Here is a 16847-nt window from a genome sequence, read left to right as displayed (position 1 = left end):
TCAATAACTGGTTCCTGTGCCTAGAATGATATTTGACACATAGTAGGTATTCAGTGAATATTTGCTGAATGAATAAAGGGTAGGCATTCAATCAATCCTGTGTTGATTGATAGATTAATTGCTTGTTAGTACAACAAAAATGCAGTAACATGATATTTTTATTAATTCATTCCTCAAGTATATTTAAGTTTTTCCTATATGCCCCACATCCTAATGTCCTATCTAGACCAGTGCCTAGCGCGTAGTAGGTATCCAACACGTATTTAATGAGTGAATGAGCTCATTAGTATTCCAACATATTTAAATATGGTTTATTTACTAAGTGTATTAGTTTACCAGGGCTGCCATAACAAAGTGCCACAAACTGGGGGGCTTAAACAACAAACTTACTGTCTCCCAGTTCTAGAGGCTAGATACCCAAGATCGAAGTGTCAGTAGTGTTGGTTCCTTCTGAGGCATCTAAGAAGAATCTGTTCTATGCCTCTCTCCTAACGTCTGGTGGTCCACTGGCCATCTTTGGTGTCCCCTGGCTTGTGGAAGCATCACCCTGATCTCTGCCTCCTTCTTCACATGGCGCTCTCCCCATGTGCGTGTCTGTGTCCAGGCCTTCCCTTAGGTAAGAACACCAGTCATATTGGATTAGGGATCCACCCTATTTCAGGAGAACCTCATCTTAACTTTAGTAATCACATGTGCAATGACCCTATTCCCAACTAAGGTCACATTCGGTGTTACTAGGGGCTAGGTCTTCAACGTCTGAAATGGGGGAGGACACAGTTCAACTCATGACACTAAAATAATGGAGAGCCTCGGGTAGCAATATTTTAAAGCTTAAGTTCCATTTTGAAAACATCAACTTCTCGGAATAACATCTAGTTTTATGATTCTAAATGGAATTGATATGGTGATATTAATAGCATTTACTATATTACACAAAAAGTTGTGTGTTCATAGAGAGAAAACACGGAGAACGTCCAAGAGGCATGAGTGTACATAGCACATTTTGTCAAATGGTGTGTGACCAGACAGTGGGTTATGTGGGGAAGACTGTTTGAGATCCTGAAGGGATTTGTATATGAATCAAAGGTATTTGGTATTTGGACTTTATTTTACAGACATCAAGGGACCAGCACGGAAGTCAACACTCAGTGAACTGTAAAAGGGTATAAAAAGGGTGAATTTAGTATACATGTAAATAATTCAATGAACCTGACTTTAAAAAGAAAGAAATAAAACGGTGAGGTTGAAGAAAGGACCTTGGGAACTAGCAATTCAGAGGTTTTTGGTGACTTTGGCAGTTTAATTAGGAACCGCTAGAGAAACCAGATTTTACTGTGTTGAGGAATAAACCAAAGTTTGGGAAGCATGAAGGTGGTACAGAGGAGGGGAAAAATCAGCTCCACTGAATGTGGTTTTTTTTTTTTTTGTTAATTTGTTGTGGTTATTGTTTGTTTAGATGAGGACTGCAAAAGCATGTTGGCGGGCAGTAGGAAAATGGCAAATGTAGAAGGCAGGAGTAATTGATACAGTAAGACCCTGGAGGAGGGCATCAGGGCTAGAGAGAAAAGTCTCTGGAAGGTCATGGCTGGGTTCTGACAGCGGTGGAGTGATGGGAGTGCCATCTGCCGGCCTCTGGCTTCTCTGTGAAAAAAAGAGGCAAGGCTAAGAGTTGAGAATGAAGAGTAGAAGGTAAGTTACAAGTAAAATAGCGTGATGAATGGAAACTGGGAAGTGAAAAAGGAAACTGACTAGGAACAAATAAAGAATTATAAAGTAGTTCTGAAACCCCAGCTCACGTTGGAAACCAGGACTCTGGAGGGGCACTAGACTGTACAGCTTTGTCATTTTTCTCCTGCATTGCTCAGCAGCCTGGGAGCTGAGGAGAACACACACGCGTGGGTTCACCTGGGCTCAAGAACGAGCTAAGTACAGTTGAGAACATAGATGAGGGAACTGATGGAGATAGTGGGTGTCTTTATATTTAACAACCATGAGGGTCTGCCCTGGTAGAGAAGAAAGTGGAGATTAATAGTCTGGGATAAAAGAGAAAAAATGAAAATCAAGAAGTCATGGTGAGAAGGTAGAGTACTTGTTTTCCGGAGGTGCATACATCCCAGTAAGGGTGCCTCCTGCTACCGCACATGTCTTGTGCCACCAATTCCAGACTGAACACTCTTGGGGGCATAGACTGGCAGGAACATAGCCTGGAGGTCAGGGTTTCATTCCCAATTTTGCCAGTAACCTGAGGCTGTCATCTTTACCACCATTATCACAGAAGGCTGGTTCTTACGGAAAGAACGTACTTATGTATGTAAAAGTAGGGGCAATGGTAATAACTGTCAAGAGGCAAATGTTTTTACTTTTTGCCTCAGATTCCAAAAGTGTACTGATGTTTCCCTGGAAGTATGCTCTTTCATTTCTCTTATTTTTTAAGATTCTCTCTTTTTCCTATTAGAGAGTCTCCAGTCCTGCACTCCTCTTTCAGCACTCACACTCCCTTTCTGTGTTTCTTCTTTCTCCTTGCTTCCTCCTGTCTTTAGACATTGAATGTTGTCATCTGTTTCAGCAACCTTTCCCTACCCTACCCAGTGACCAAATAAAATATTCCCATAAGCTTTGTACTGGAATTTTTTTCCAAGAGCACAGGGCTAAAAAGTCGGTGTTTGTTTAGAAAATGCTTTTACGTACCTTGCAGAGGACCCTGTACAGCTAAGCCTTCGTACCCTATGCATTCAGATGAAGCCGTGTGCCCTCCATAGTATTCATAAGGAGACCGAACTCTGCTCCTGTGGGCCCTGCCTCCATGTGTCAGACGGGCAAAGCACCCCACCATGTTATCCACTGTGAGACCCCATGCTCTAGTTATCCTTTACTTGCTTGAGTGACGTGATGAACAGCATACACAAGGTTTAGTCGTTTCCTAAACCCCATGCGAATTCCTAAGCTCCTTCTCATCTTGATATTGTTTACATATAAGTTCGTAAAATGATTTGGGGGGAATTTCAATAGACAACTTAAAGAAGTCCCTTTTTCCTTTCAAATATAAATCCTTATATAATTACATCCCCCACTCCGTTTTTTTGGTTTTTTTTTTCCTATTCATAACTCTCTTATACCTCTTTTCAGCAATGCTAAGAACCAGCTTGTCTGGAGATTAATATGATCAGACATACCATGAATTTTTTAAATGTCAAAAGTCCCAGTTTCTAGTCTTGGTCATTCATATATAGGTTGTATTTTCTTGCATATATAAATGTGCAATATTATCATAAGTCTTCTCTAAATTCCTTTTTATTTTAGTCTCATTGTCCCCTAAGATTGTTATTTGTTATAAATGTTCTTTGTTATAAATATCCCCTAAATGTTTCTTTGTTCTAAAGAGGCAGAGAAAAGAGCCTGAAGGGCGGAGGGGAGAAGAGTATGAAGTGATGATGGAAAGGGAAAGCACTCTAGGGATGAAGGGAAACCAATGAGGAGATGGAAAAAGTAGTGATTTCCCTTTTCCCCAGGCCCCTCAGACTGCTTTTATGTTTGGTTTTGATATTCCTCTCATCTAATGCCTCAGATGACCTCTTCCTAGCCATTTGTTCTACAAAAAAAATATTCCTCTCACTGCCAGAAAATCTCTCTACCTACACAACAAGTCAAAACCTCCTGCCCTGGCAGCTTTACATCCTCTCCAGCCGGCCAAGCCCCTGTCCTCTGACCCCGAGGACCCGAACCCAGTGCCATTAGTCCCACCCTTCCCTACCCTGTGCTGGCATAGAAAGTGTTAATGGCTGACGTAAGTCTGAAAAGAACTTAAGCTATAATTTGATTTTACTTTATTAACATTCAAAATATAAACAGTTAAATTACACATTGAATTCATTAATTCTCCCTCCACTATTTAGAAAGATGAACACTACATTTTTTAAAAAAGGAATTGATTGGTGTCATATGCGTATTTATTCACTTGTTTATGCAAGATAACAAGAATATTAACATGGAGGTAGAACCATGGTGCTTATCATTCATCACCACTGTTTATATAAGAAGAAACTGTCTGAAAAGAAACGGGGAGCGAACATTTGTTCCTCTGCACCCACATCAAATTCTTCCGTTTTTGTTTAAAAGGAGATGAGGAGAAAAAAAAGTTGAACAAGTGGAAGACGGTTTATACCATGGCCACATGGTATAAACACTGACCTGAGACAGCTCTGTTCAGAAAAGACTAAAAGGTAATGGTGGGGTACTCCTTAGAAGGAGCAAAGGGACCGGGAACATGTGTTCCACTAATTCCTCTCTGAGGTTGAGATGAGTAAGATCATGACCCTCTGCCGGGTGCTGAAATGTTCTCTCTTGGACAGTAACGAGTACTGTGTCTGTGAGACCCCGGACTGTAATTTTAGCAAATAGCTCAAGGTACTCTTCCTAGGGGCCAAGGCCCCATTCATTGCCCCCCCCCAAAAAAAAAGAAAAAAGAAAAAAATGGTGTTTCAAATAAGATTGTAAGGACCCATTTCATAGACTTAAATACGCATAGTTCTGGGAAGACTTTTGTAATATTTTCTTGGCTGTTTGAGAAAGAAAGGGTAGTTGGGGGTGGGGAAGGGGTTTCTTACCGAAGTAAAAACGAGCCGAGTTGATGATATAGGCCCCAAAGGGTCAGATCATTCACAAGGGCTTAATAGATGTCCCGAGGCGATTGGAAAGAGTGAGGAACAAGAAGAGAGGTTGTTATGGGCAGGTTGTTGTATTTATCGTAACTTACCTAAGTAGGCTAATAACCAGTCAGTGATCACAGAGACATTAAAAACTCTAAAATGTATATTGGAATGGAAGATCCTTGAGAGCAGGAGTGGGGTCTAATTAGCACAGTAACTAATAATAAACTCTGAAAAAAAATCTGTTAAATTAATGAATGAATACATGCCTCCATCTGGACAATGCATGGCATGTTGCTTATCTAAACCAATTCTCAAGGAAGTTCAGAAATGGTGATAGGCTCAGTTATAAACACAGGTATTTCCCCAGTGAGAGAGCTGAATTTTAACAAAGGCATAAAGTCACTAATTTTTATTGACGTATTCCTTTTAATCCCCATTTACATTCCTATTCCTGTCTACCCCGCGAGGTGGCCATATTCTATTGCTAGTTGGACCGATTTTGCATGAAAGCGATGAGAAATAAGGTCAGAGAGGTAGTGAGGATTGGGCCTCAGAGACCACGGTATAGGCTCGAAATCCCAAGTCTCAGGGAACCTGAAAAAGTCTGATGGGCAGGAGTCTTTGTACTCGTAACAACCCTATTGCAGGATGACCACCTGAGGCAGTTCTGGCCAAACGCTGGAGGCACGGATGTACAAGCTTGAATTAGGCTGTCTGTCAAATATAAGACTTCTGACCAGTGTAAACAAAAACAAACTGTGCCTCGTTGGACCCTGTTTTTTGCCTGCTGGGCCAGTTGACCCACCTGACACTCCCAGTTGGCAGTCATGCCTTTGAGAAGCTTAAGGGGGCAATAGTGAACCTGTTTTAGAACTTCCTAAGGTCTTTGGTTCCAAAGCATAGGATTAGATACCACACAAGAATTTAAAATGTTAGATAGGTTTCCCCTTGTGCTGCCGGTCCACTGTGCAAAGAATTATAGAATTATTTTTAATATTGCCCAAGTGCATAAATCACTTTTCAGAAGAAAGTGGGGTTGAGAGTTCACACAAGACTTGAATGCTCTATGACCAAATCCTACCAAAATGGGCCAGTTCGCACATATACTTTTGAGAATGAGAGAGAGCTGATGGTTTGCCTAAGATGGGACATTCAGAAGAGCTCATTTTCTTGTTCATTAATGTATAAATCTTTCAAATTCTAAAGTCATATGCAAGTATAACTGAAAGAACTAGCCCAGAATTTTTCTTCTCATGTACCAGAGATGACAGACTGAAAATCTGATGATTCTCCGATAGCTTCTAAAAGAACTAGAAATTGTCTGGCTCCATTTGTCTGGCCAGAATGTATTTCTGTGATTTATCCATGGAGGTTTTTAGCGGAACCTTACACTTACTGTCTAAATTAATGATATTCCTTTCTTTTGCCATGACAAAAACCACTCTACACTATATACATTATGTTAAACATTTTTTTTATTTTAGCATATGGACATGTTCTATAAAAGCTTTTTCAGTTTCATCACATTGACAAGCTGATTCCATTAAATCACCCACCATCATCATGTTCACTTTTTTTTCTTCTTTGAAAAGTTAGAAAACAGTGATCATCTTAGAGTTTTCAAGGCATTCACTTTGGCAAAAATAAATCTGGAAAAGCATGAGCCTATTCCTTGAAGTGGGAAACGGATGAGTTATGTCATTCTTCTCATTGGCCCTTCTCTTGAAATTCTCAAAGATGGGAAAGGATGTAGTGGGTCTTTTCTATTTTTTTCCATTAAAATGGGATTTTAAAAAAAATTTCTGGATATAGATCAAACTTCTCTACCTCATTATTTATTATGTATTGTTATTTCAAATAGAAACGTCAATGCGTTTGGATGTATAACAAGAAAGGGTTTAATGCAAACATTTTTTAGCATTTCTGCACCTTCTGATAAAATGTTATTTGGTAACGTTGTAGGGTCACACTGCTGTTTTGAATTAGCGTAGATATATCCCAGCTCTCCCACGACCACGCTTTCTTCGTTGAGAAGAAAAAAAAATAACCTATCTGATCATGCTACTGCTGGACCATTTAAAACATGGAGGGATGTGTGAAATGAGAAAAAAAAAAAAAAGCTCAGTATGGGGTTAATTAGCTCTGTTGAAGTATAGGTAGGTCACTTCCTCAGGACCAAATCATGCAGGAGGAAGCATGCATGTGCGGACTTACAAAAAGTGAAAGAAAGCTATGACCCCTCGGACTCGGGGGGCGCAAATTGATTGCCTTTAGAGACAAGAAAGGGACCCTTTTGTGCAGTGAGTACTTTGGGCTTCGTTGGTCAGAGTCAAATGGACTTCCCTTGAAGTGTCTGGTGAAGGCCACTGAAAAAGAATCCACGGTTGATTAGCCCTGGCAAATCTGGCACTTTTTGAAATTTATCTCTGCTGACTCTTTTTAAAAGCCTATCTTGCGCAGTTTCTTTTAATGTGCTTTATTTTCTAGGTCTCATCTTGGAAACAACATAATTTCTTCCTGAAAGTATGGGTGAATCCTTTCCTTTTTCCTAATTGTATTCATAGATTGCCAAAGGTTCCCTACCTGCTGAGAGCAGCTCAGCCATGTTCGCCCTGAAGGATTCCCGCTAGGTTGTTTACAGTCTAATCCTTTCATGAAGCGGGAGGCAAAAGAGCAGGCAGAAAATATCCTCAATTCCTAGATCATTAATAGGTGAATACGAGAATTCAGATATCTATAAGGGAATTTCACAGCCAGTGTTTTCTAAGGCAGAAAGATACTGTGAAAAAGTCTTCTTGAGCGTATGCTGACAAAGAGCCAGGAACCCATGGAGACGAACCATGAGGAAATCACTAATGAAGGCTATGTTAATAAAGTTTCAGTGTACACCGTTGGTGTTTTCTTATGTTTCTGCCTAAATTACTCTGACATCACTAAGAGCAACCTTTCATACAGTGTTTGAACAGAAAGTCCCAAAATATGTATAACTTTTGAGAGGAAAAAAATACATAAGATGTGTGCATGTATATGCATATGTCTTTATTTGCAGTTAAACTACAAGCAGCATTGGCTTCTGGAGATGAGGGAGCAGGTGACTGCCCTGACAGTAAAACTGAAAAATTTTGAGAGTCCAGAGCAGAATCCACCATCACCACCACCACCCACACACCAACACACAATTACCAGATACTCATCCCTCATCATCTGTGGAAAACCTGAATTTGGATCTTATAGAGACAGTTAAGAAAATGCAAATTTCCCTAAGAGGAAGTATTAAAGCAATTAAATTAATAAAACTTTAAGATGACTGAGACCGAGTTGGAGTTGAGGAGACTAGAGAGCAGAGAGTGTCCCCAACGAGGCAGTCTCAGTACATCTTTTTTTTTCTTCAACTGCCTGATGAATGTGGAAATAAGAAGGGATTGGGGGTGGCCGGTTAGCTCAGTTGGTTAGAATGTGGTGCTCACAACACTAAAGTTGTCGGTTCGATCCCGGTATGGGCCACTGTGAGCTGCACCCTCCTTAAAAAAAAAAAAAGAAGAAGAAGAAGGGATGGAAACGGGAGAGACCAGGAGTAAGTTTGATGAATTCTAGCAGCCTACATTATCAACTTATTGTACCATAGCTTTTCAAAATTCAAGTTGCTGTTGAGCTTGACACTTTTGCTGTTCAGTTCATTCCTGGCATTTGAAACAGCATGAGCAAGGGCTCCTGGCACCAACCATTGTCCTGGTGAGGTTGTCAGTTAGCTTAACGCTGACTTTACTTTCTGTGGTGATACTGTTCCTTCTGAAAGGTCTTCGACCTCTGTCCTGCCAACTTCTGATGTCAGTAATAACCAACCTCAAGTAGTCATTAGTGAAGACTCGACGAATATCCTGTAACGAGTCAGCTATGAAGAAATTGGCATAGGTTATCTCTTTTATTTGTGTTCTTATGAAAATAATGGGTTGCAAAATAAAATTACATTTCTCTCTCTCAATCTCTCTCTTTTTTTAAACTGGAAGTTTAGAAGTTACACCAGGACTGATTTTTTTTCCCCCTAACAAAGGTTGAATAACACTTAAAGGCTTTAATAGCCAAAGTCCATCTTTAGAAATAGCTTTCTTCTATAATGTACTGCCAATTTCTTATGCGTGTGTATTTCGACCTTCCTCAGGCCTCTGCTATGGGCTGCCTGTTGATTGGTACATGTTAGTGCTTTGCTTATAAGAGTTGGGCAATAGTTCAGTGACCCAGTCCAAATCTGTGCCACAGATAGAATGGGCTCATCTTCTATTTAAGAAATGTGGCAAACTGCTTACATGAATTTGGTTCAGACAAGGTAATTGGAACTGTTCATCTAACCCTGTGTGCTGTAGGTGATGGACCCTTCTGCTGAGCTCCAAAGCTACAAGGTAAATAGACGAGAAAGCCCTTAACTTGCCACCCGCTTTAGAGCTTTTCCTGAGTCTGTTATTAGATTTACATTCTTAGTCACATGGGACCCATTTCGGTCATTTAAAAGGGCTGTTCACGTGTTCTACTGATGTCTTTGAAGATAGTGCTGGGAATAATAATAGTTCCTATATTATTTTCTGGTCTTTTTTTTTAACTTTTTTTAAAAATTGGAGATTGAGTTTATATGCATATTCATATCAGCTTTATGAAATATTCAGCTAAATTTCTTAGACATGAAAGAATTCATTGTTAGAATGTTTTACTTTAGCTAATTATTATGTTGAAACTATAGTAGATTCAAGTGACTTTTTCCTCAATTCTATTTGTGTCATGTACACTTGGTATATTGAATCGTAATTGCCAAATTGAAACGTAAGCACTATGTATACTATTTTGAATTTAGTAACTTACAGACTTTCTGTATTGCCTAATGCTCTTCAAACTGTAGAATGTATTTTATTCTACTGTGTTATGATTCTGTACAATTTTTAGGGTCAACGTGGTATAGAATTTTGTAATCATATAGGGCTCAACAAGATGAAAGAAGTTATTGAATTCACCGTCCTGACTACAGGCAAAGCTGCATTTATTTCAATCAAAATAGATGAGGATCTTTCCTATTTTTAAATAGACATGAAGATAGACATTTCTTAACCACGCTTAGCAATCTATTTGGTTATTTACCACTTGCACATTTAGAATGCTCATCTTTAAGTCTTCACTTAAATTCTTCACTGGACATTTTAATACCATTTGCCCTTGGACAAAAATGCCAGTCATTATCCTCTTTACAACAAGTCACCTTAGAGTCCGAAATCTGTGATGAGGCACCTCAACTCTTTCTTTCCTAAGTGAAATCATCCCAGTTTTAAACATTTGCTTTTGTTTCTGTAGCTCTTTCTGTATGAGAGTGGCAAAGGGGACTATTTTAAAAAGTTCTGTCATATACAATGCCTATGAGAAACGCACTGCATATTTTAATTTCACTGTGCCGATATGGAAATAGCCACAGCTTTTTCATTATATGCTGATGGACAGAGCATTTGTGTTCATTTAACCTTGGGGTTGAAACTTGTTCCCAAAAAAGTAACTGACTCATAGCGTTGGCTAGACCCAAGAGTAAAGAGCATCAGTTTTCCTAATCTTAAAGCTCATCTTGCCCCTACTCCTAAAACACACTAAAATTAACTTTTCTTTGACCTCTCTCTGGTGCTATTTATTTACTGATTTAGCAACTTTTTTCTATCATCTTTGTCTCCTAAAATAGATGGACAGCATTTATTCAACAAAAGAAGTGTTAGGCTTTGTTTTGGATCCTATACTAGGCTTGGGAGATTCAAGTGTGAACTGTGAGCAAAGGCTCCAAGTCAGAGGTGTCCTAGGTATGTTCAGAGAGGAGCAAATAGCCTATCACAGAATATAAGGAAACAGTGGTGAGAAAAAACAAAAGCAAAAGCAAAAAAAAACAAAGCAAAAAAATAAAAACAAGAGAGGTGGATTAGGGTCAGATTGTGAAAGATCTTGGATCCTCTTAAGCAAAGCAAATAGTTGATTTTGACAAGGACAAAAGTAACACTTTTTCAATCTATATTATGGAATGATCTTTCCAAGTTTTTAAAACACAGACTGTGCCTACATTGTCCTCTTGGTTTTGTATCTAACAGGCAGACCATCATGTATAAGTACTTGCTTAATTTATATCTTTTGATATAAATTTTGTGTCATGATTTTTCCCTTTGTATTTCAAAAAAAGAAAAAAAAACATTTGAGTAAAGCAAGCCTTCTGTTCACACTGTTCTGGATGTTTCTTTCTCCTGCTGTGCCCATATTTATTCCAAAGCCCTCTGTACCACTAACATGTTACTTTCTGTATTTACACACTGTGGAGTCTCAGGATGAGTTTGCCCTGTAACAGGCACAGCCTTTATTGAACCAAATGAATGGCATTACTGGTAGGCTGTGAGCAGCATTGTGACCAAGTGTTTCTAATTGATTGGATCACATGATAACAATGCCAGACCTTTTCATCATCCCCTAAAGGATACCAGTATACTATAGTAGAAGGTCCTGGCACACCAATCCATTTGGAATCCATAAAGCTACAATTTAAGGAGTTTGAAGTATGGAGGAAAAAGTTGCTGTTAGGGATAAGATTGTAGAGAGCTCCTGAATGTCACCATGCCATAGAGTTAGGTCTATTTTAGGAGCTGGAAGAAATCATCCTGAATGTAATAAACAAATTCATTCCTGATGCTACCTGCCACCTTGCCCTGCCATCCCTCCCAGCACTGCTACTGTTACTTCATTCAAATCTCTCTGGCCCAATAGCTGTAAGAAGCAGGGAGGCTCAGGAGGATTTGTATGGGGTGGGATGGGGTGGCAAGTTGTAACTCAGCAATGTCTCAGGCCCGGAAACAGTCCCAGACCTAATTACTGAACTTTACTTTTTGAATTCTCTCTTTTTATTGATCATTATTTCATCATCTAAATTTTTGAAGGTAGACGTCATTCAGAGTTATCATAGCATATTAAGGAAAGGTAAAGCCTCACTGTGATTTCCTTATTCTTTTCACAATAGAACCAAAACACGGATGGTCTTGAAAAGTAGACCCCCAAAATATGAATGACCAATTGTGTTACTTATGACCAGAAAGAACGAAAATACTTCAAGAAACATGTCTGCAGGAGACCCCAAAGTACCTACTGGGAGACTGAACATGCTCTGTATGCATGTCTGAATAACCCTTCCTCCTGACTTCAACGTGGAAACCTTTGCCAGATAGAAAATAGAGAATTAAAAGCTCCAAATTCAGGGTGCATGAAATGTCATTAAATCTAGCATAAAATTTCTTGAATCTGTCAGATAAAGGAAGTCATGTATCCAGAGTGAAGATGGAATATCAATTGACAGGAACCTATGAAGCTGGCACTTATTCTGAGAGACATATGAATTTAAAAATCCAATAGTGCCTCATCCTTTGAAAACACTGGGAGCCAGAAAGGTATTAGGAAAATCAATAAGGTAAAAATCTTCATCCTCCTATTTGGAATGACTCCCACATATGAATTAATTAACACAATACTTCTAGAACATTAAAAGGATATTAAAATGTTATCTCTACCCATAGGAAACAAAGATATAAACCCACCGAACTTCTAGAGACAGTAGTTGAAGAAAAAAGATTGGAACGATTAAAGGCCTGTCTAAGAGGTCATCTCTGTCCTGTTGTCACTCCATCTACCCTCTTCAGATAGAAGGCATAAGTGTCGAACTGAAGTTCATCTGAATTCCTCAGTTCTGTCATCAGTACAGTGACACATTCTAATTTTCTGATTCATTTGTGATGAATAAGCTCTCCCTTTTCTATTCACAATGCTAAAAGTAACCAATTTCTTTGAGTGTTATGATTACTTATTTTCCATCTTTCATTGCACTGTTATTTTCTCTTTCCAAAGTTTGTCTCACTCTGTATCAGCCAGTGTTCCTTCCCCTTGCAGAAAAGCCCCTGGACAGTGTCAGTGCTTAGGCTCGGAGTTAGGAGGAATGAGAGACTGACAGCCCAGCTTCTGTTTTTAACCCCGCCAGATACCTCAGCTGGCAAGTGGCTCGGCTTCCGCACCATAAAATGGGTATAATAATAGCTTTCCCTTACCACTGGGAAATATTTAGAATGCAAATCAAGCCAAACCTGTCCCCTTCCAAAGCAGCTCAAACTAGCCTACAAAATCCTGAATGAGCCCAGACTTCAAGGGGGAAACGTAAAGTGGGAACCACCTAGAGGTAGCATAATGTCGTGGTTACAATTATGTAGACTTTGGAATGGTACAGACTTATTCAGATCCCAGTAGCTGTGGGATTTGGGGTAAGTGTCCCAATTTCTCAAATCTCCCGTTGTTCTCTAGTAAATTGGCAGTAATGGTGTTGACTTGTGTAGTCAGGATTAAATGCTAGATGGTGAATCAATGCTGCTTTTCCAACTGTTCCACGTAAATGACCCTCAAGGCAGACTGAGTGATCCAGTTCCGGGGGTGCTGGGGACGTTGCCTGAAGCAGTCTGCCCCAAATGAGACTTGTCAGTGAGGTCGCAGGTCTCACCCTAAAAATACACACAGATTTTGCATTCTGCTCCGCAATATAGTCTTGGGTAGTTCACTAAACTGGAAGTTCCAGGAGGCCAAGAGCAGTATCTGTTTTATTTCTTCTATAACATCCAAGAAATGTTACCAGATAAATGAATAGAGGTACAAATGAGAGTTTAAATTACTTAGCCACAAGGACAACTGCCCCTCCCCCAGAGAGACAGCCACGTCTTTCTTATTGATTTGGTGGCCTTGTGTACTCCCGTTACACTGCTCCACCTTCCCGGTTATGCTCACATTCAAACTTGAGAAGCATTTACTTACCAGGATGCCTGAAATCCCAGAAGGACTCAGTGAATAGGAAGTTTGTCATTTCTCTGCTCACTGCTTCTCGACCTCATGGTTCCTAAGGCTCTGTGGACTTTTCAAAAAAGAAATGGTAAAGGGCTGGGAAGATCAGCCTGGGGGGCCTTTGAAGGAGTGTGGGGATCTCTAGCCACACACACACTCACCCAGGTATTTTCTAAATGTTGGATTTATTCCTGGCTTCCACTTAGAGCAACTTGTCAAAACTCCCTAGAGGCCATGAAGGGTGAAATTGAAAGAGCTTTTTCTCCCCCTCCCCCTAGGCCAAAGGTTACCAACCTGGAATTTGTGGATGACCTTCATGGAGTCTGGGAACTCCTTGAAACTTGGTGTTTGGGGGTCGTTTCTAGGGAGGAGGATTCTCATAGGGATCTGTATTACTATTGCCCTAGAACATTACATAAATTAAAATCAGAATTGACTAATCTTTAAGTTACAGTTAATAATACTTCTAGTTCCTTGGAGATGGATAGTATATAATAACTTCCACTCGGAAATCACAAACTAAGATTAGATTTCCACAAGTCACCCCCTTCTCACCTCCCCCCACACCCCATCACCTCCCACCCCCTGTCTACTCTTGCCTTCCCCCACCATGTTTTAAGGTCCTATTCATTGATTCATTTGGGCTTTACAGTTATATATTCCTGGCTAGATATTCATGCTTTGAATGTAGCATGGTTAATGTACATTTTTTTAATCTTATGCAAAACCATTATAGGTAATTCTTTGCATTTCAGATGAAAACAACTTACAGACATATAAGGTGAATATCACTTAGGCAGAAAGGATGCATATCAATAAAATAACAATTTGAACTGAACAAAAATAAATCTATGTAGTTTAATACATATTCTCAAAATTGCCTAGCAGATTGTAATTCAGTCAAGAAGTCAGGGCCTTTTGACGTTTATGAGCATTTATGAATTGCATAAGAACTCTGAGATTAAATATTAAGCCTTAATATTAAATTTTGGATAGGTATTATTGTTTTTCATTAATATATAATGACAACAATTATATCCAATAAAATCTTCAATTTAACTTGGCTTTAATTTGTCTGAGACTGTGACATACACACTGCAATTTTTATCTCCATCTTGGATTCCTGTAATTGACAGCCTGTGTGTCATTTGACATCCAGAAAGATAGTTTTTATTCCAGGCCTTGGATGTATTAGTCAATCTGGTTTCAGTTTACATTGATCTCTTCTGATCACATCAAAAATTTAATTTTGACTAATTAACTTTTATGAAAAAATGCTCTTTGAAATTTAGAAAGTTATGTGCTTAGATGTAAGAACACAAATACTAAGTACAATTTAAAAATAGCATAATATATTATTGAGAGTTACTGAGTTTATAACATGCAACAGAATAATGATAAGTGAGCATATTTCATAGATAACCACTAATCATATTTTTCTCCTTTTCCTCAAAGGTTGAGAAAGAAGGCAAGATCAAAAAAAGTTGGGGAGAGGGAAGAAAAAAGAAAGGGGGGAGGGAAGCAAGGAAGGAAACATGCACCGATGCAATGGTCTAGGATCCGGGCTTGCAGAAGAGACGAGAGTGTAGCAAAACTTAGAGCTTTTTAAAGTCTTTGAAGACTAGTCAGTCATATATTATATACGTTTCAGGTTTGTATGTGCTTTCAATGAATCATACATAATCTAATTATCCTGCTTAAATTTTTCATTAAGCTCATCAATTTTGTGAGACAATTTGAAAGCATTGGAGACCCCCCAACCCCTCTTGTGTTGTTAGCATACATTACAATCAGATTTTCATCTCTACTCTTCTTGTCCCACGAAAGGAACACCATCTTTTACGCTTGGATGTGCACGGACAGGGGTGCATCTTGGCCATAAATAGGATACTTTTTCTTTGGAGGAACCTCAGTGGTGGTGCATTTGTCCAGAAAGCTTGCTGAGAAGTAAAGTCTCTTTAATTGCTAGTTTTCTGCGTTAGCCTTATTCTATGCTGTTATTTAATCCGATCCTTCTACTTGATCTCTTTTAATGCAGTTTGTTTTGCATATTTCTGGAGGCCTTGTGTGAAGTCGTTAAAATCATGGTGTCAGAGAGACAAGAATTCAATCAGCGCATATGAAGTCCTTGATATATTTGAGTGGGATGGGGGTGGGGAGACTGCTTTGTTTTCTCAGCATCCTTGTTTAGTTTATTAATTTCTCATGGATCTTCTGCTACTTCAGTTTTATTCTTCTATAAAGGAAACTATCAAGACAGTGGTAAACAGGCCAGTCCCACAATAGCTTATTTGGCTTGTGAGTTGAAGATTACAAAGGAGAATTATTAGATTTGAAATATAGAATGAGAAATTGTTAAGGTCAGCTCCCCCAAACCTGAAGTTGTCATCATTAGTGTTGTGTTTTGGGGGACAGATGCTTCAGTTTCAAATCATTTGGTCAGAGGGGACATTCCTAGGCTGATGAGATTGGGTGGAAGAGGCAATATCAAGTCCTCAGCTGAGGCTTGACAATGCATAGAGGGGCCAGACTGGTCCAGAGGACCTTCTGGACATTAAACATACTAATTTTACCCTAAAGAGAACCGAAGTTTATCAGAGGTTGACTCATCTTTGTCAAAAGGAGAAAGGAGCTAAAATTTCTCATGCACTACATAGCAAAGTTTGTCCCCATTCTAGCCAGTGCTGCCCATAGATATTTATGCAACAATAGAAACGTTCCACCTGTAAGGTAGCCAGTAGCCACAGGTAGCCACTGAGTACTTGAAAGGTCGCTGGTGCAGCAGAGGAACTAAACATTTCATCTTCAAATTCAATTTTAATTAAATTGAAATAGATAAATGTGGCTTGTGGCTTCTGGAGTGGACAGCACAGCTCTACAAAATACTCGTATAACTCAGATCAGAATGAAGTTGACAAAGAAAGAGGTTGGCACTCCTTGTGCTGGGAACTACTGTGTTGGTCATACAGCAGGAGGGCACTCCTTTGGAAAATGTCATGTGGCTGGACCTCCTTTTTCTTGGTGACAGTTGACAAAATGACCTCCTGCTGCTTGTCCTGTAGGATCAACCAGTCCCATCTATACGTACTTAGATTTGCTTTCCTTCTCCCGACAGTATCATTGGGTTTGTTTTTAATTCCTTCTTTTTTTCTTTGATTTTCAGTTCCGTGACCATCAGTCTGTGGCCTGCCCTTTCTCTTTATGTAAGTAAAAGTGGTTTCTTTTACTTTTCCAAAAAGTGTCCGATGTGGAAAATTTGGGTCGTTATTGGCACGTTGTCTGTTTGCCTTTGTTGTGGTTTCCAGCACTTCTTCAGTATGTATTAGC

The 16847-nt window shown here is 39.3% G+C and overlaps 1 protein-coding gene across 1 annotated transcript in view; it reads left to right on the top strand.

Annotated features, from left to right (window-relative positions):
* The window catches only part of ZBTB20 (zinc finger and BTB domain containing 20), a 755626-nt gene that overhangs the window by 580232 nt on the left and 158547 nt on the right, over nucleotides 1–16847 (top strand). Inside the window, 1 exon segment of the mRNA XM_033135553.1 lies at nucleotides 16684–16723. The gene's annotated coding sequence lies outside the window, so the exon portion shown is untranslated.

Source organism: Rhinolophus ferrumequinum, chromosome 2 (assembly GCF_004115265.2).
Source record: "Rhinolophus ferrumequinum isolate MPI-CBG mRhiFer1 chromosome 2, mRhiFer1_v1.p, whole genome shotgun sequence".
In the NCBI taxonomy this organism is placed as follows: Eukaryota; Metazoa; Chordata; class Mammalia; order Chiroptera; family Rhinolophidae; genus Rhinolophus; species Rhinolophus ferrumequinum.
The sequence above is the reverse complement of the archived record's forward strand: the minus strand, read 5'-3'. Positions and strand labels throughout refer to the sequence as shown.